The sequence below is a fragment of the Neofelis nebulosa genome, chromosome 8, assembly GCF_028018385.1.
Source record: "Neofelis nebulosa isolate mNeoNeb1 chromosome 8, mNeoNeb1.pri, whole genome shotgun sequence".
In the NCBI taxonomy this organism is placed as follows: domain Eukaryota; kingdom Metazoa; phylum Chordata; class Mammalia; order Carnivora; family Felidae; genus Neofelis; species Neofelis nebulosa.
This window is the reverse complement of record NC_080789.1, coordinates 42,681,809-42,701,498: the sequence shown is the minus strand read 5'-3', so window position 1 is coordinate 42,701,498 and position 19,690 is coordinate 42,681,809. Positions and strand designations below refer to the sequence as shown.

Here is a 19,690-nt window from a genome sequence, read left to right as displayed (position 1 = left end):
TGAAAACGGTAACCTCTTTCACTCACCCTCACAACTACCCATCAACAAATTCAGGAAGCAACAACCTCGATTAACGCTGAGCTCAATATTTCAGATACTCCGCTTCCTCCCTGGAAAAATGAAGCACTATCTTCATCGTTAAGTAATTAAAAATGCTAAGAAAGAGTGACTAAGTGGATGGAAAAAACAGAAAAGGGTAAAAATCTTCAGAATCTAGCTGCTTAAAAAGAGTACAAATGAAGAGGAAACTCTCCCAGATGCTAAGAGGGTCTTTTTTTTTAATGTGTGTGAATATGTGTGTTAAATTGGCTATGCTTTGTCAAAATCAGGGTATCATTTTTAAAGATTTAATTTGATTTAGTCCATCATTTCTTTTTTTTTTAAGTTTATTTATTTATTTTGAGGGAGAGAGTGTGTGCACAAGCAAGGGAGGGGCAGAGAGAGAGGGAAAGAGAGAATCCCAAGCAGGCCCCACACTGTCAGAGTGGAGCCAGAAGCAGGGCTCGAACCCATAAACCATGAGATCATTACCTGAGCTGAAACCAAGAGTCAGATGCTCAATCAACTGAGCCACCCAGGTGCCCCTATTCCATCATTTCTAAGGTGGAAAAGTTTGAACCAACATCAAATCTTTCAGAAAATACTGAATGAATTCAGTGTATGACTTTCATGTCTCTTACATCCAACTTAATAAGCTTACTTTTAAAATTATGATTCAAAATTTTAATTAAATAGCCATGTCACTCTATACTTCCAAATCTGTACCAATAAAATTGTTCTCTATATTTTTTTACAGTGTATTTACTTATTTTGAGAGAGAAAGAGTGTGAGTGGGGGAGGGGCAGAGAGAGAATCCCAAGGAAGAAGAGAATGATGGATGAGAGAAGGATGAATTGTTAAAATGGACAAAGTTCTATAGCACAAGTTTCTCTTTTATAGCTTAAATACTGACCCTTCTGCATGAAAAAAAAAAAAAAGAACATGAATTTTTTTTCCTTATCATAAAACTTTCTCAAAATGGAAAAACAAACCTATGGAGGAAGAAAAAGAAGTAGGAACCAACAGGAGGAGGTCCTTTTGCAATAAATAACCCTCTGCTTTCTGCTTCTAAGCTAGAAAATCAGATAGCTGCAATAAAAGCACAGTTACATGGGGAGCCCTGAGCAGTCAAAGCACAGATTTTCCCCTTGAGTTCTGGCTCCACAAAAAGGACATTAAATAAAGTGCCACATGCTCACATTTTCATTTTAATTACCTTTTTAAAGTGCTAGGATTTTTGAGCCACATGGGACTCATGTACATTTTCAATCACACAGGATTCAATATTTTAAATCATTAAATTCTCATTACACCCGCCTGCAGTTCCTACACTACCCTAGCTATATTTAATAACATGTGTTTAAGTAACTTGCCTAAGAACATTTAAGAAGTTTAGTAAAAGGGAAAAACTGAGACCTGCAACAGTATTTCTGCATACTAGCTGAGTGACCTTGGAATCCAAACCTCTGTGGGCTCTTCTAAAAGGAGAAAGTTGGTCCGGAACATCACAGCATCTCTTCTAACCCCTAATAGGTAATGGTTCCCTATTCTTGATGTTACGCTTGAACTTTTTATCTCTCTATTGTATTTCAATTTAAGACTCTCAAAATTCAACATCATTAGTTCTCTCCAAAGGCATCTTGAGGATAAGCCCCTGGAGTTTATATCCACCAAAACTCCCACTCTAACTCTCTGGTTACTCTTCCCTACAATCAGTCGTTATCTATTCTCTATTTTTATGCCTTAATTTTCCTCCAGGCCACCAACCTGGCCCTCTCTGGCCACCAAAACTCTAACTCTCTGGTTACTCGTCCCTACAATCAATCGTTATCTATTCTCTATTTTTATGCCTTAATTTTCCTCCAGAAGTAAAATAACTTCTATCCAACAATGATGGAACAAGGATCTGGCTGCAACTGTCCTATTACGAACTGTGCCTCCCCAAAATTCATATGTGGAAGCCCTAATCCCCAGTATCACAGAATATATAGTTGGAAATATGACCTTTAAAGAGATCATTTATATTCAATGAGGTCATTAGGATGAACCCTATCCAATATGTCCTTAAAAAGGAGGAAACATGAACACAGGCATGTACAGAGGGAAAACCGTATGAAGACACAGGGAAACGAGAGCCATCTATATACCAAGGAGAGAGGCCTCAGAAGAAACCAACCCCACTAACACCTTGATCTTGGACTTCAAGCCTCCAGACTATACAAAAAAAAAAACCAACTTGTGTTGTTCAAGCCACACGGTGTGTGTCGTTTTGTCACAGCAGCCACAGAGAATCAACACAGGCCCTTCTCCTAGTTGTGACCTTAGAAAAGAGAATGATGTTACTCTGCCCTGTCTACCCGCTGCTGCTGGAAAGAAGGGTAACTAGGGACTATGCCTCTTTGCTGCACACAAGCAATATTGGGGGCCACCGTCCTCACCCTCATGCCTGGCCCTATTGATAGAGATCAGATTTCAGACTGCCATGAGCACACTCTTCCGTGAATTAAACTCAACCTGCAATATTTTCCTTTATTTTCTTCTTCACAGTCAAACATTAACAGCCTCATAAGTCTGAGGTAGGCAGCTAAATCGTCAAAGATTTTCCTGAAGAGAAATGGAACAAATTTTTTCTGACCACTTTTCCACTTATCCTACCCCCAGTGGCCATTGTATGGCTTGTTTTCCTGAAGCTTATGTTCCAAGGGTCCAGCTCAGCAATACCCCAAGGAAAATTGGCCTCTTTGACAGGAACTTAATATTTGAGCCCGTTATCAAGACCAGAATATTTCTAAGGGGAGAGGCTTACTCATCAGGTTTTCACTAAACAGTTTAAGATTGACCTCTTCATTTTTCCATTCATTCACTTTTTCCAGAAACATTTATCAAGCACCCAGTGTGTGTAAGGCTACACATAGGGGCCAGGGCTACAAATGATAATAAATCACCAACATATCTAAGGAATCCACCAGGAAGTTAGATCTCGAAGATACCCAAGCAAAGGAACAAGGAATTATAGAAATAAAAATTTTAAGATTATGAGAGAAAAGGTTTCCAAAGACCAGGTGTCTTATTTTTCCAGGAAATTTATAAGTTTAGAAAAATCAAAACAAACATATCACATTCCTTGGGCAGATATTCAGATGCGATGTGTAAACTAAAGTCATATGATGCCTCCCAAAGAGAGAGGATTTATGGATTTATTTTCCTCTGCCTCCTTCCCTCCCTGACAAATACGCCCATCCATTCCTTTGCAACTCTCCCAAACAGACACCATGTACATTCAGATAATGTAGCCAAATTATTTTACAAAATGTATTTTCACTTTGTTGAGTCTTCTAACACCAGGCAATCCTTGTTACTTTCTTTGAAACAAGTTTCCACTAGGCAGAGGGAGTAACACGCTGTAGGGAGTAAACACGCTGTGCTGTTAGCAGTTTCCGTCTGTCGTCTGGGCGAAGGGGAATGGAGGCGGCAGGGGCAGTTTCCATGGTGGGGGCACAGCCCAGAGGGAACAGTACTGCTTTTTCATGCCGCACTGTGAGAGAATCACGCAGACTGCTACAGGAAGAGGGAAGATCCTGAACCCACTCAAGAGAGCGCCTCAAGGGCAGTGGTGTTCTCTCTTCAGGCACGTGATCAGGAACAAAGGCATCTTTATTCATCTCTTTCTACTGCACTGCTTTGCTTTATATTCCTTATAAGCAGCTGAAAAAGACCATGAGCAGCCCTTTTAATCAGCTGTGGAAGAGATGAAAGGTTTCAGAAGAGAGAAGCTGTCATTTCTGAGAATGGTTTATTCACATTATAGAATCATCTTTAAAGAAAAGAACTGTACGGGACTGATCTTTTAATTATAGAGGGGTAAATGCATCTGTGAAATCCACCAATTTCACTTTGGATTAAATACTGTTTCCTTAAAGCCAGATATTTGGTAAACACAGATCTCAATTTCGAAATGGCTTCTCTCCTTAATATACAACTTTAAGCTCACCCTTGTCCCCCCCTCCACCCCACCCTCAAATCCCCACTGCTCTCTGAGAAACAGCAAGGAGAAAAATAACACAACTTTTTGGAGATGGGATTTGGGGGCCTTGGATGTGTTCCATGTGCTCCCAAGCAAGCTCTGGATTCTCAGACATCAGGTCAGTTCTCAATTATCTGCAAACAATTTTATGCTCAGTGTTGTGCAGGCTGCATTTTTTAATCTATCCAAAACTCCCATCGCATTTTCATCCAATTCATGAATCACAGCCCAGATATGACCAAAGAATACAAGTAAAAATCTTATCTTAGAGTTTTTGGTGTACCTCCATAGTGCTGACGGACACAGATATTCAATAAATATTTATCAAATTGCAGTGACACCATTCACAGCTCTGGGAACTCCACCACCCCAAAATTCCAGATCACAGTTTCTTCTGGTTCAGCATAAATAACAAGCATTAAAACAGTGCCTGGGCCCGAGCTAGTTGTATCTTTGTTGATTCATATTTTATATAGTTCCTCTTATGAAGACAGCCCAGAAGCAACTGTCCCATCCATGCACAGGTAGACCAAGGGTTTTCCCAGGACAGTTTTCCTTTCCCACTATTTCTGGATCTTGAGTCAACACTGTTACTTGGGGACTTCAGAGATTTTGCAAGTTCCCATCTCAGGAAATTCAATTTCCATTTGAAGGGAAAGGAAGGGGAGGGAAGGGGAAGGGAGGGGAGGGGAGGGGAGGGGAGGGAAGGAAGCTAAGAGAAAAGACCCACCGTCTTGTCTTTTCTGTCAGTCTTTTGGTTACTTTTCATTGACATCCTACTCTAACAGGGGCATATTTACATAACACTTTAATATCCCTCCTTTGTGTCATTCCTTAACTTTGAAATCCATAGAGATACTTTAACAGTTAGATGGCTTCCCAAAGGTAGGTTGAGTCTTCCTAGTATTTAGCAAATTTTTATCCTGAAGCATTTTCTTTTTTTTTTTTTAATTTTTTTTTCAACGTTTTTTATTTATTTTTGGGACAGAGAGAAACAGAGCATGAACGGGGGAGGGGCAGAGAGAGAGGGAGACACAGAATCGGAAACAGGCTCCAGGCTCCGAGCCATCAGCCCAGAGCCTGACGCGGGGCTCGAACTCACGGACCGTGAGATCGTGACCTGGCTGAAGTCGGACGCTTAACCGACTGCGCCACCCAGGCGCCCCCTGAAGCATTTTCATTTTGAATCTCTTGGCATCAGTTAACCTGTGTTTCCAAAAGTTGGTGCCAAGTTTTGGTTCCTCCTATTTGCAAAATCTTCTCTTGGGTCAACTGCTCCTGCCAGGGAGGGTCCAGGCACTCAGAACAACACTTCTGGGTTGAGCTTCTCTTCTGTCCCAACGTTACTGTTCATTATTCTCAGGTACTTCCTTGAGCAATCAGGAGCCGGGCTCCAGGAACCATCATCTCTTCAAAATAATCTCCCAACTAGCTTCCAGACAGATTTTCATCCAGTTTCTTTTTAAATCCTCTTCCAAAAAATTTTTGAGACTAACTCACCCAATTTTAATCTAAATAAGGAGAGGAAGAAGTGCAGACAGTATTAAGAAATTTACTCTTTACGATGGGAAAGCATAATTATCTCACATATTGTACCTTTTGTTTCTTCTGCACTTCCATACAGAGGCCAACTCTGGGCTGACATAGTCCACTGTTCACTGAAAAGGTGGAATCATTTCACAGTCCCTGACTCATCCATTTCCATTCTCCCTGCTGCCAGGTAATGACCTACAAGGACCTCTCAGACAAGGAAAATTTCCCTAAGGTTGAATGGACTCCATTGGCATAAGGGGGTTCACATTCAGCATTGCACATATTCTTAACGTTATATTCTTACACTGTATTATATGCAGTTTTGTTTTCCCCCCTTCAAAGTCGCCTCCATAAGAGGATATTAGTTCTTTAAGGGAGGGACTCTGTTTCATTGAGCATGGTTTTCTCAGTGCCTAACACATAGTAGGCACTGATTGCTCAATAAGCAATCACTCGTTTTCACTTACTGTTAGGTCACCAGGAACTCAGCAAGAGGATTGGAGATGAAGGGAAGGAGCTTAATAAACCTCATTCACAGGAATAACATTTAATAAGATAAAGTAATGTGAGAGTGTCCTCTGGAATCATCAAAGGCAGAAAATCCAAAAACGGGCTGGAGAGTAAGAGGTATAGAAGAGAGGGGGACCATGAGCCAGCTGCCAGCAATAAGGGATAAACAGCTTAAAACAAACAAACAAACAAACAAACATTGGTCTAAGACAAGATCAGACACTCAAATGTCATCCTAGAACATGGAGCGGCTAAAAAAGGTAAAGAACTGATTTAATCATTAAGGGTCACCTGTCCTTCCCATATTCCCCCACTCCACCCTACATCAAAAAGCTCCCTCCCCCCCAACAGGATGGATGCATATTGGCTATTAGCCTCCTTCTTTTCCTTGTGTCTCTGTGAGCCTACCTGCCTTCCCCTCCCTTATAACTCCTTGGATATGCACTACTTGATTTTGATAGGGTTTTTCCTTATCTACCTCCATTCCCTTCTTTGAAAAACAAACCATTTGGAATGGCCTCTTTCTTACTCTCTTCATCAGCTGTACCATCACCACCTTTGTAGTGGAGACTTAGGTCCATGCCCACAGCCATTTAAGCAGGCTCGATCTTTTTTTTTTTTTAAGTTTATTTATTTTGAGAGAGAGAGCAGGGGAGGGGAAAGAGAGAGAGGGAGATAGAATCCCAAGCAGGTTCCACATTGTCAGCACAGAGCCTGATGCAGGCCTCGAATTCACAAGCTGAGATCCTGACCTGAGCCAGGCGCCCCATTGCATTGCATTGCATTGATGTGTGCTAGGGGTCAGGCAAAATAAAAATATAACAAAAACCCTGCACAATCCTGAGGTTATCTTAAAATGAGAGCCATTATTGGAAGGACTGTAGCATAAAAATATGTTGCCCTAGTGACAGCCAATCTCAGATTTGGATCTCAGCTCTACCGTAAGACTTTCAGCAAGTCACTGAACCTCTCTGAGCTCCAGTTTTCTTACCTATAAAAAGAAACAATAATACCACCTTCCTCACAGAGTTGCTGTGCGCTTTTAATCAGTCTGCTGTCTACATTATCTCCAATCACAAAATTGCCCTTGGTTCTTCCTTCACTAATCTCCAGCAGATCCACGAGATCCCTGGAACCATAGAGTGAATTCCACTAGCCTAAGGGAGATCCTAGCCCGGTTCTGTTGGTTAAACCATGTTTAAGTGTACTTGATTCTTAATCAATTCTTAACCTAATATCTTTTAGGAAAAAGATCTGCACTGATCTGTATGACTGATATATAGAGTGAGCATTTAGGTTTAGGAAGCCAATGGCTCCCAAACTGAGGACTGCACATATCATGGATCCCTCAAGGGCCACAAAGTCATATACTTACTGTGCTTCATGCAAAGACTGAATAAACAATGCCATACACACACATGCACACACAATGCCACAAACAAGTATATCCACATATATTCATAAATGTCCAGTACTGTTATGTTTCAAATGTATATATAAATGCCATTGATTAATAAAATACAAGTTTATTTAAAAGCATAATTTATAGGGGCAGCTGGGTGGCTCAGCTGGTTAAGCACTGACTTCAACTCAGGTCATGATCTTGTCGTTTATGAATTAGAACCCCATGACAGCTCAGAGCCTGGAGCCTGCCTGGGATTCTGTGTCTCCCTCTCTCTCTGTCCCTCCCCCACTTCCGTGTGCACGCTCTCTCTCTCTCTCTTTCTCTCTCTCTCAAAAATAAACTTTAAAAAAATGTTTAAAAATTAATAAAAAATAAAAGCATAATTTTTAAGAGCTTAAAAGCTTTTAATTAATTAATTGTGCATTTTCTTGGTCAATACTTGTTAATACTACAAAATGCAGTGGCTCTAAATTTTTTAATCTATTAATATTTTATTAAATCTTGATATTATCAGTAATGTTTGATTGTTAATAATAATAGTCAACACTTATAATAAGTCAGGCATTGTTCTAACAACTTAACATATATTAACTCATTAAATCCTCACAGGGACCCTGTGAGGCAGAGCTATCATCATTTCCAATTTATGCATTAGGAAACGGAGGCACAGAGAGGTTAAATAACTTGGCATGGAGCTAGTAAGAGGCAGAGATGAGATTCAAGCTCAGGCATTTTGGGCCAAGCTCTTCATGTTCACAATCCGTTTGGAGGTCGGCTATGCAAGAACACATTGATGCTACTATTTTCAAACAGAAAATTATTTGTAACCTTGACACTGATTTCATTTTCCATAAAAATGGGCATATTTCTCACTGGGTACAAACCAAAATGTGTGTGTGTGCGCTCTGGCTTATATACAGGGACATATCCAAGAAATCTATGGTAACTGTCTTACAAAACAAACAGATTCAAATAACGGGTTTTCCTCTGATGATCGTTTTGTCACTGTCTTGTTGCTTTCATATTTCTCTGCCTCCATTAGGAAACTAGCTTTCCAATATTGCACTATTTGATTATTTGCTAAATTGGGAGGTAACAATACTGCAACAAGAAAAGCAACAACCACTCGGGAAGTTAAATGAAATAAAAATAGAATGACGCATTTCAACTTTTCACCTCTATGCTTGAGTTATATTCACACTCACACCCATGTTCCATTTCATTGATTGAACATTCAAGAACATTCATTGACTGTCTGCCATATACCAGGAATTATGTTTGGAGCTATAAATAGGTGAACAGAACTAAGAATGCACCAATCCTTTTAGACTACAGTCTAAAAGATGCCAGGCAGGGCATTCACTCAATTGATAACTACACTGCAAAGTAGAATGTTACAATACCATTAGAGGATAAAATTCTATACATATTCTGAGCAGGGACAGATGATTCCAAGAGAACCAATCAACTGATGGGAAGCTTCCCTATCAGCTCCCTTCCACAGGCTTTCTCACCCTCCCAGAGCCACCTGGAATCCATATGCACATCAGAAGAGCAAGACCTCCTTGGGACACCACCTTTACTTCCTAGGACCAAGTCATTTCGAAGTTCAAAGATGATCTTCTTAACTCCATGTTCTCTGCTTATCCCTTACTACTTTCTTTAGCTTCTTTTTTTCTTTGATTTATTCAATCTTTTTGGTTTTGTTTTCATCATTGTCCGTCTTAACATACACTATTTCCTAGGAATATCTCCTCTAGGTAACTAATGTCATGGTGTATTAATGCTTGGTAGTTACCATATCAGAAAGTGGTCTTTTCTAACCTTGTTTCCAAATGATGAGAATTTATGTTACTTCAACACTTCTAGGATCTTGGGCATTAAATGCCCTATATTTATGCCTTAAAGCATGCTTTCTGTCCTTGTGAATCAGGATCTGAGTCAGAGATATTAGATAGGGCCAGGCACTTTAGAAAAAGTAAGGAATCTAAAGAAAGATTTGAAGAGAAGAAAGGCACAAATAACACAATCACAGGAAGTCCCATGACACAGAGAGATACAAAACATGGGCTCTTTGAGGCAATACAATACAGACAAATATCCACTTACAGTGAAGAGCTATTTCCTTCATAAATTCTAGAATTTTTACTCTTCTCTAAGGACCCTAATACTCCTATTTATTCATTTGCAAACCTTCCATTTTGATGGAACCCCAGTCTTTTGAACTAAAAATATTTGGGCTAGCTTCATCCCCTAGGATATAAAAGTAAAGGTTACATTTAAAGTTGAGAGGAATTTTCCAGCTTAATTTTCTATGCCTTGTTTGAGAAGACAACGTTGATGCCAATTCTTTTAAAGATTGAGCAAGGTGTTCTTAGGAAGTAATTCTCATTGTACTTGGTACTAAGGGACAATGTGATCAAGTGAGAAGGTCACTTGGATCACAGATTTCTGTGTGCTAGATTGAGCTTTCTCAGTAGCTAGTATGATGCGTGTTAAGTCATTTCACCTCTGGCTTCAGTTTTGTCTACACACAGAAGGCATTTTATAAATATTTATTGAGTGAATGAATTCATAATATTTACCACCTCACAAAATGATCAGGAAGAGCTACAGTAGAGTAGGCAAGAATCATGTCTGCTTTGTTTATCATTGCATTCCCTGACGTACTGCCATGTACACAGAATCTCATCAAAAACATAGTGAATTAATGAATAAATGCACAAAACAATACATTTAATAAAAGTTGCCCTACTTTACAAAGTTACTGAGAATACCTTGTTTTTAGGTTCACAGGGAAGGCAAACTATGTTGAACATACTTACCACTGTATGTCCAAATGCCTACCCCTCCAGCATTTGTAGGTGTTCGATAATAGATATGTTAATGAATGTTCAATAAAAATAGATATAAAATAATTTCAAAAGGTACAAAGCACAATACCAACATGAAGTGTTAAGAATCTCTTTCCCTCACACACCTATACCAACAACCTCTATAGAGAAAGGACTCCAAAGAAAGTGAGGAATAATGATTTAAAAGAGGATGATAGAGAACCTTCTGACTCACACCTGGCTCTCAGGTTGTAAATGGCCATGTGACAGAACTCAAAATATTCCAAGGATATGCAGTGACAGGGGTTACATTTCTTAGGAACATAATCAAAATGTTGCTCTGGGTGTATTGGCTATGGGATTTCCAGCTGCAAGTCAACAGGAAACTCTGACATAAAATGGATTAAATCACAAAGAATGTGTATTATCTCATTTAGAAAGAAGTCAAAGGTAGATGTAGACTAGCTTCAGGGTGAATAAAATTTGGGACTTAATACCTTACCCGTTATTCCATTCTTTCAGCTCTGCCATCCACTGGGATGTCCTCAAATAGTTCCTTGTTGTCTGTCACACACCCAGGCTTTACCGAATGACACATCTAGTAGAGAAAGAAAAGGAGGGAATCTTTTCCTATGACTTGTTTTTATCTGCAAGGAAACCATTCTCAGAAGCGCCTCAGGAGAACAGTCCTAGCATCTCGTGGCGGGAACTATGTCACATGTCCATTCCAAAATTAATCACCATCAACGAAAATGAAACCATTAAAATTGCCTTAGAGCTGTCAGGATTTATCCCTGTAACTGAAGATAATGGCAGTCTTCCCTGAGTTTTATGAGAGTGCCCCCAAGATGGCAGTAAGGAAGAAAGAGATGTGGGACCTTAGCAATTAGGTGGGCAGCAGTGTCTGCTAAAGGCAGAAATACTGTGCTTTCAAAATTATCAGTTAATGTATCTGATTAAGATTCTGCGGGTCTAGGACTTCAAAATACTGATTTTTTTTTTCTTCAGTAAGAATTCAGAGGAAGGGAGCTGGAAAACTAGTGGATAAAATTGCTCAAAATTTTATGTTTCCATCGATAACGTCTCCATTTTGAGACAAAATCCCAAACAGTAGCTCTCAAACATCAGTGCCCTTCGTGCACAATAAAAAACACATTAAAATCACAACATTATACATAAACTTTCACTTCACAACCCTCAGTGAAAACACTTGTCCTTACTACCTGTGAGCATAATACTTATGTTTTCTATCCCACTCTATTTTGCTTTTTTTTTTAACTGGTAATCTCAACCTAGTAAATAAGTTTCAGGATGCAGTAATGGGCTGCAACCCACTGTTTGAAAAATATTGCTTATGCAAGCTTTGGAGATTCTCATTATTATTTTTTATAAAGCACATGAAATAGCATTATTTATTAAATACAGTATTGTGATACTATTTCATCTAACCCTGTGAGGATCATTATTAGTCCCATTATATAGCTGATAAAACAGACTTAGCATGAGTGATTTGTCAGGATCATACAACCAGTGAGTACTAGGGGTGAAGTGGGGCACAGGGGTGGAGGGGGTATAATGTGGCAGACCTCAAAAAAAGGTGTTCTGATTTTAAATAGGTGTTTTAAAAGAAAAGAAACACAGTATTTACTTCAGTAAAGTCTTTAGGCTTCTTCAAATGGTAGCTGTGAAAAATAAAAACATAATCGGCACAACAGCATAATAAAAAAAAAAAATGGCCAAGTACAATCATTCATGGCTAATTACCTCCGCCAGACCAGAGAGTCATATAGTTCATCAGACAATCCATTATATCTAATTAAGGAAAATTAGTCTGAGACAACTCTGAAGCCTATTAGAGAAGGTTTTGTGCTAAGATTCCTAAAATGTTTTAGAGCAGATACAGCTTATGAACCATAAGAGGGTTCACAAAACCAGAACTCTGATCTGGAAAGATTAAAAACACTTGACCTGACCCAACTCTTTTCTCCCTCTAACTTCAGGGATCAGGTTGGCCCTAAAGGTCTTCTTTCATCCATCAAGGTGTCCTTTCTATACATCATTAAAGTTATTATTTGCACTATTAAATCCTTTGTAATTTACTTTTCTAGCCTAAGGTCAAAACCAGCTAAAGAACTGTCAGCCCAAAGACACAAAAATGAATGATGAGCTCTAGACTTCTCAGATTAGACAACTGGGGCACTTCAGGCCAAACGTACACTTGACACAACACAGAGATGGCTTCTCCAATCCTCTTTGTTTATTTATTTATTTGGGGGGGGGGGAGAGAGAGAGAGAGAGAGAGAGAGAGAGAGAGAGAGAGAGAGAGAGCAACCTGGAGAGGGGCAGAGAGAAGGAGAGACAAAATCCCAAACAGGCATTGCGCTGTCAGCGCAGAGCCTGATGTGGGGCTCGAGCTCACTGTGAGATCATGACCTGAGCAGAGATGGAGTGAGATGCTTAACCAACCACGCCACCCAGGAGCCCCTCCAATCTTCTTTAGAAGAAAAAAGAACAGAGCTTTCCAGAGTTTTCCTTTGACTAGGGACAGACACTCAGTAAGGACTTGAAGTTTCCCAGGTGAGGAAGCTAACCAGTGGAGGAAGTGGAGCAGCCTTGGGAAATGGAGAGGAAGGAGGAGCCAGGGATAAACAATGGCAGGATCACTCAAACTTTGCTCTTGGTTGTCTGTGACAGATGGAAGAGCCAACAAGCCAACAATCGTGGTACAGAGGGCCCAGTGCACCACGATGAACGGTGCCAAAGGAGCCGTTCAATCCGAGATGCCCTGTATGAAAAGTAAAGCACTGTCTTCACCTCAGAGGAGACTGTCAGACTCCCAAACCATGTTGGCCTCTTTTTCTAAGTAGCAATTTTGAGAAACCTGTGAAACCAGAAGGGCTGTGGGTCCAAAAGGCCATATTTTCAGAACCAAATATCAGAACTTGGGGCCCATGAAAGGTGTGTTCTTGTTTTGGTTTTGATTTACATCAATGTGGAAGGCTAAATAGGTTGCTCTGGTTGTGGATTTAATAAATCACTTCTATTGAATAGAATGAAATACATAAAGCAGGTGCTGTTCCAGTAAATCCAGGATATACAACCTTCAGGAAATCAAAATGGTTAAAATATTTCAGACATATTTGAGAATATGGCAGAATCCTTACCCACCCCCAAAAAAGAACACTGCTCCAACAAGTTTATATTTGAGTTACAAAAATTTTATCTATATACAACTTTAGAAATTTTACTTCTGTGTGAAGGGAGAGATACCCATCCATGATTCTGTGAACTATCCTTGTCAACATCTCAATATAACCAGTTCCTCTAGCTCATCTAGAAAAGTCAGAAAGTCTGGGATTCCAAGAACACCCAAGAGGAACTCAGGCTGCCTACTGGAAGGCAGAGAGCACATTAAGAGATGATCACGACTAGATTCATGAGACAGTGAAGCCAAGGACCAGAAAAGACACTCTACACTTCCAAGACAATCTGTGGTTCTCAGACTGGAACTAAGATGAAACCTCTTTTTCAGGTATCTTTGGCAAATAAGTTAACTTAGGAATAAGTAGAAGGACTCCATTCCCATGGGTGCCCAAAGGTAGGAGAGCTCTACATCATGAATCGCCTTTGGGTCATCCTGTCAACATGATAACCAAGCACCAGTCGAGACAATTGGGGTCATATCTGCCCTACAGAAGCTAGTGTTAGGAAAGGTATGTAATATCCAAAGGAGATCTTGGTTTCTGTGGCCTTAGGAACAAGCAAGAATTTCATGACCTGGAACTGGGAGGGACAATAAATCAGAGAATTTCTCATAAACCTTCGGACACTCAGCAAGTGTTGATACTGCTAACAAACACGCACTGTAGTACAGGCAATATTATAATGTATTAATGCATTTAATCATCACCACTACCCTATCGGGAAGATAACCATTATTACACCCATTTTGATAAAGTTTACTAAGGTTAAACAAATTGCCCAAGTTCACAGAGCTGTGATAGAACAAGGAGCCCAACTCAGAAAGTCTGTCCACAGACCCCATGCTCCTATCCATAAACTTTATTGCATACTTCTACATCTATACATGTAGTATAAATATGTGTATATGTTTCTCTGTGTGTGTGTGTGCGCGCTTGTGCATGTGTGTGTGTGTGTGTGTGTGTGTGTGTGTGTTACAATGATATCCAGTTCGTGCATTCTGTTGTAGAAACTAAATTGCTATAAGGTATATACTTTTAGCAGAAGTACTCGGGACTCATAAAAAGAATGGTAAGCACGATAGGAAACAAGAAATAACAAGGTCAAATGATTGCCAAGCCTTTGGAGTGGATTGGAGAAATTCCCCTACAGATTCACCAGGTCTCCAGAAGATTCTGGCCAAAAAACAGAGTGCTTCCCTCCAGAGAAGTTATTAATGTTAATAACCAGGAGCATGGAGGATAACTTTACTTGACCAGATTTTCCCCGCTGTATATTTCACTTAATGATGTGGATTAAGCTAAGGCATAAAAATGAACTTCAGCTTTGCTGAAATTAGATCACCAGTTTCCCTGCTGGCCCATATTTATTAATAGAGGTCCAGCTGATGGCTGTGTGAGAAGGGGCCTCAATAAAGGATGTGGGGGTGGAGCAGACTGCTGAGTACCCGCGATGCTTCCCCCTCTTGTGTACTAGCGTTCCCTGCTTCAAAAACATAGACAAATGGAGCAAAAGGGCTCTAGCTAAATCACCTGATTCTGTTTCATGTCTTCAGGGAGAGGAATTCTTAAACCAAAAAGATTGATAATTTTTTACTACACCTTTTGCATTTTCATGGACACAGGTCCCACTTGTCCTTTGGTGCCCCATCTAAGCATTTTACAGCACTGACAGAAAAAGAAATTCTATTTCCTGCCCAAGTATAAACTTTAGTTTAAATTATAACCATTTCCTTTAAATGTTCCAAGAGCACAGAGAACTGTTGTGTGCCTCCTCATAGGAGTACCTATTACCATAGGCAGCATAATATTATTCTTTTGCACTTTTCTTCATTTTTTTAATTTTTTCTACATTTCTCAGGAACTTCTCTAAGCCTCCGATGTAGTTTTTACTCCATATTAAGATAACTTTAAAAATAATATTGAGATAATTCATTCTACCAGTGGAAAATCCAAGAAATACGGAAAAGCTCCAACATTTCTCAGAGCTAACAACTATATATATAAATAGTCTCGTGTGACTATGCACATATGTGCTTTTGCCACTATTTCCCCATATCACAAATTATTACTCTCTATTACAAAGTAGTAGTCTTCAACCCAAGTCTGCGCATGGACTTCAGAGAGTCCATGAATTCTATGAAATTACACACAAAATTTGGGTAGGTGCTTATGTGTCTTCTTCCCAAGAAGGGAGTTGTTTCCACCATATTCTCAAAATGGTGCATGACCCAAAAACAGTTAAAAATTCTCATTTAGCAACAGGATTTGTAAAGACCACATAATATTCTACCATATTAACCAATCTCGTTATAGATTATACTACAATAAACACTTGTGTAACTAGATCTTTTTGTCCAGCTCCAACAATTTCTGAAGGGCAGAAGAAATTCTGAAATTAGAATCGCTCCAAGAATATTCACAGTTGAAGACGTTTAATACATGTTGTCAAACTGCCCTTTAGAAAGGTGGTATCTTTAGGGGTGCCTGGGTGGCTCAGTCAGTTGAGTGTCTGACTCTTGATTTTTGGCTCAGGTCATGATCCCAGGGTCATGGGATCAAGCTCTGCATCAGGCTCTGTGCTGAGCATGACCTCATCTTAACTTGATCATCTGTAAAAATCCCATTTCCAAATAAGGTTACATCCATAAGTACCAGGGGTTAGGATTTCAGTGGTTTTGGCGAGACACGATTCAATCACAACAAGCAGATAGTGCAATACCCAGCACTCAGTCGGCACTCCATAGCCATGAATGCTTATTATATGCTCATGTTGTAGGATCATTATCTTACAGAGAAGACTAATTTGGTCTAGCCTGAGAGGTTCTGGCAAGTCACTGTGACATAACCTCACTCTGAGGAAATATTAATCAGCCCCCTCATGCTTTTGACTCAGAATAATGACCCATGGGGGGGAAAGGCAGCTATGAAACCAAAACATTTGCCATCACTGCGTACAAGTCATTTTATAGCCAAGAAAAGAGAGAAAAAGGCAAGGATTTATGTGAGGTCTTACAATTAGCTAAAGCCAAATCAGGACAAGAACCCCAAATTTCTCACTCCTGGCTCCTTTCCTCCTTCATACAAATCTATCTACATATATTCAAAATAATAAGTATGATTACAAACACATTTAAAAATATGTCTATTGGGGCACCTGGGTGGCTCAGCTGGTTAAGTGTCTGACTCGATCTCAGCTCAGATATTGATCTCAGGGTTGTGAGTTCAAGTCCCATGTTAGGCTCCATGCCCAGCTGAAAAAATAATAATAAAAATAGATTGCTTATAGAATATTTTGCTCCTAGATTAGTCTGAATGACTAAGACCAAATAGAAAAAAAATTGACTGAAAAACACAAACTGCTACATAAATATAGTCAACTGATCTTAGACAAAGGAGCAAAGGCAATACCATGAAGCAAAGATAGTGTCTTCAACAAATAGTGCTAGAACAACTGGATGCAAAAAATGCAAAAAAAAAAAATTGATATGCACACAGACCTTACACACTTCATAAAAATAAACTCAAAATACATTCTATTTCTAAATGTAAAATGCAAAGCTATAAAACTCCTAGAAGATAACACAGGAGCAAACCTAGATGGCCTTGGGTGTAGTGATGCCTTTTTGGATATAGCACCAAAGACACAAACCATAAAAGAAACAATTAATAAGCCAGACTTCATTAAAATTGAAACTACTGACGGGGCGCCTGGGTGGCGCAGTCGGTTAAAGCGTCCGACTTCAGCCAGGTCACGATCTCGCGGTCTGTGAGTTCGAGCCCCGCATCAGGCTCTGGGCTGATGGCTCGGAGCCTGGAGCCTGTTTCCGATTCTGTGTCTCCCTCTCTCTCTGCCCCTCCCCCGTTCATGCTCTGTCTCTCTCTGTCCCAAAAATAAATAAAAAACGTTGAAAAAAAATTTTTTTTTTAAAAATTGAAACTACTGTCTGCAAAAGACCATTATCAAGAGAATTAGAAGACAAGCCACAGACTGGGAGAAAATGTTTGCAAAAGAAGCATCTGATAAAAGAGTGTTACCCAAAATATATAAAGAACTCTTAAAACTCAACAATAAAAATACAAATGCAATTTAAAAATGGGCCAAAGACCTTAATAGATACCTCATCAAAGAAAATAAACAGATGGCAAATAAGCATATGAAAAGATAGTCCACATCATTTGTCATCAGGGAAATGCAAATTAAAACAACGAGATACCAGTACCCACCTATTAGAATGGCCAAAATCTGCAACACTGACAACATCAAACACTGGCGAGTCTGTGGAACAACAGGAACTCTCATTGATTGCTGGTAAGAATGCAAAATGGTAACACTTCTTTAGAAGACAGTTCGGTGGTTTCTTAAAAACAACATACTCTTACCATTTGATACAGTAATCACACTTGCTGATTTCAGCTCCCAAAGGAGCTGAAAATCATGTCCACGCAAAAACCTGCACGTGGATGTTTATGGCAGCTTTATTCATAATTGCCCAAATGTGAAAGCAACCAAGAAGTCCTTCAGTAGGTGAATGGATAAACAAATGGCAGTACATCCAGACAATAGGATTTTATTCAGTGCTAAAACAAAATGAGCTATCAAGCCACAAAAAGACATGGAGGAAATTTAAATGCATACTACTAAGTGGAAGAAACCAATTCAAAAAGGCTATATACTCTATGATTCCAACTATATGATATTCTGGAAAAGGTATAACTATGAAGACAATAAAAAGATCACTGGTTGCCCCAGGAGGGGGGGATGAATAAGGCAGTAAAAAATATTCTGTGTATTATTATAATAATGGATATAGTCATTATACATTTGTCCAGACCCAAAGAATGTACAAAGCCAAGCGTGAACCCTAAGGTAAACATGGACTTTGAGTGATTATGATGTATCAATGTAGGTTCATCCTTGGTTAAAAAAAAAAAAAATGGTGAGTGATGTTGATAATGGGGGAGGCTACGCATGTATGGAGGCAGGGAGTATATGGGAAATCTCTATACCTCCCTTTTAATTTGTTATAAACCAAAAACTTCTCTTTAAAAAAGTCTTATAAAAAAACCTGAGACAATTCTGGCCAAAACTAACTGCCTTGTTTAATGAAGTCTAGTACTCCATCAATTGTAAGAAACACCACTATTTTATCTACCACCAAAAAAGAAAAATAACACTGCCAATTAATGTGTGATGTGCATTATAAGAAAGATACCTCTTAAATCCTGAAATATTAAAGTGTGAAAGTGTCTGAGTCTCAAAAGCCATGAACTGTGGTAACATAACCCCTCAGTCATTGGGCTAAACATGTCATTTATATACATTATCTTTCCTAGACCGGTTCAGTATAATGCAGCTTGATGGAAGGACAGGTAAGGTGGATTTTAAGACACTCCAATTTATTAGTCTAGATCCCTCAAGTGACCTAATTCATCCTCCTGATGTTTCTGTAAAACCAAACTTGTCTTTTATACCTCTAGGAGCAAGAAGTAACCGGTGGGAGAGAACATTCTGAGTCAAAGAGATGAGAGTAGAAAAGGAAGGAAAGCAAAGCGATTCTCTGTTAAAGCAGACATGTACAGCTAGAGGGAAGTGGGAGAATGACATTTCCTTCATAGATTCTCCAAAGGAAAATCACAAGGGATTCATCAACCAAGATCCAGACCCCAGACAACAGCTATAGAGGTATGATGAGCCCCCTGTGAGGATTAAGAACCTGCAAGGTTTGCTCTTGCCGTCTCTCTAGCCTGGCACAAGACCAGAGCCGTCTCTAGCTGGTATTTGCAAAGAACTGGTGAGGGGCCAGTTGGCTGCCAGGGACATGTTCCTGTACCATTTATCACACACAAATTGCTCTGCAGCTGGAAAAAAGAGTCATGATAGCTGCAGCCAATCAAGCCCAGCAATAGGAGCAGGCTTCCCTCCCTTTCTAGTCTCAACCCCTTCCTCAAGAGCAAACTGGCAAAAGCCCAGCAGTCATTGTGAGAAAGGGACCAAGGAGACCATGCAGACTATGGTTAAGCTAGTAGATAACTTGCCATCATGGTCATTCATTAAGTATTTATTCAACACCCACTATGTTCTAGGTCTTGGGGAAACAGTGGTAACCAAGACAGCACATACATTCTGGTATTTCTGATTTGG

General features: G+C 39.6%; 1 long non-coding RNA gene across 1 annotated transcript in view; it reads right to left on the bottom strand.

Annotated features, from left to right (window-relative positions):
- Positions 1-5,234: 5,234 nt before the first annotated feature.
- Positions 5,235-19,690, bottom strand: part of LOC131519200 (uncharacterized) — a 53,589-nt gene continuing 39,133 nt past the window's right edge. The window contains exons 2-4 of the long non-coding RNA XR_009265524.1: positions 17,773-17,854; positions 10,848-10,943; positions 5,235-5,574 (exon numbers count right to left, since the gene is read on the bottom strand). This is a non-coding gene — a long non-coding RNA (uncharacterized LOC131519200). The remainder of the gene's footprint in view (positions 5,575-10,847; positions 10,944-17,772; positions 17,855-19,690) is intronic.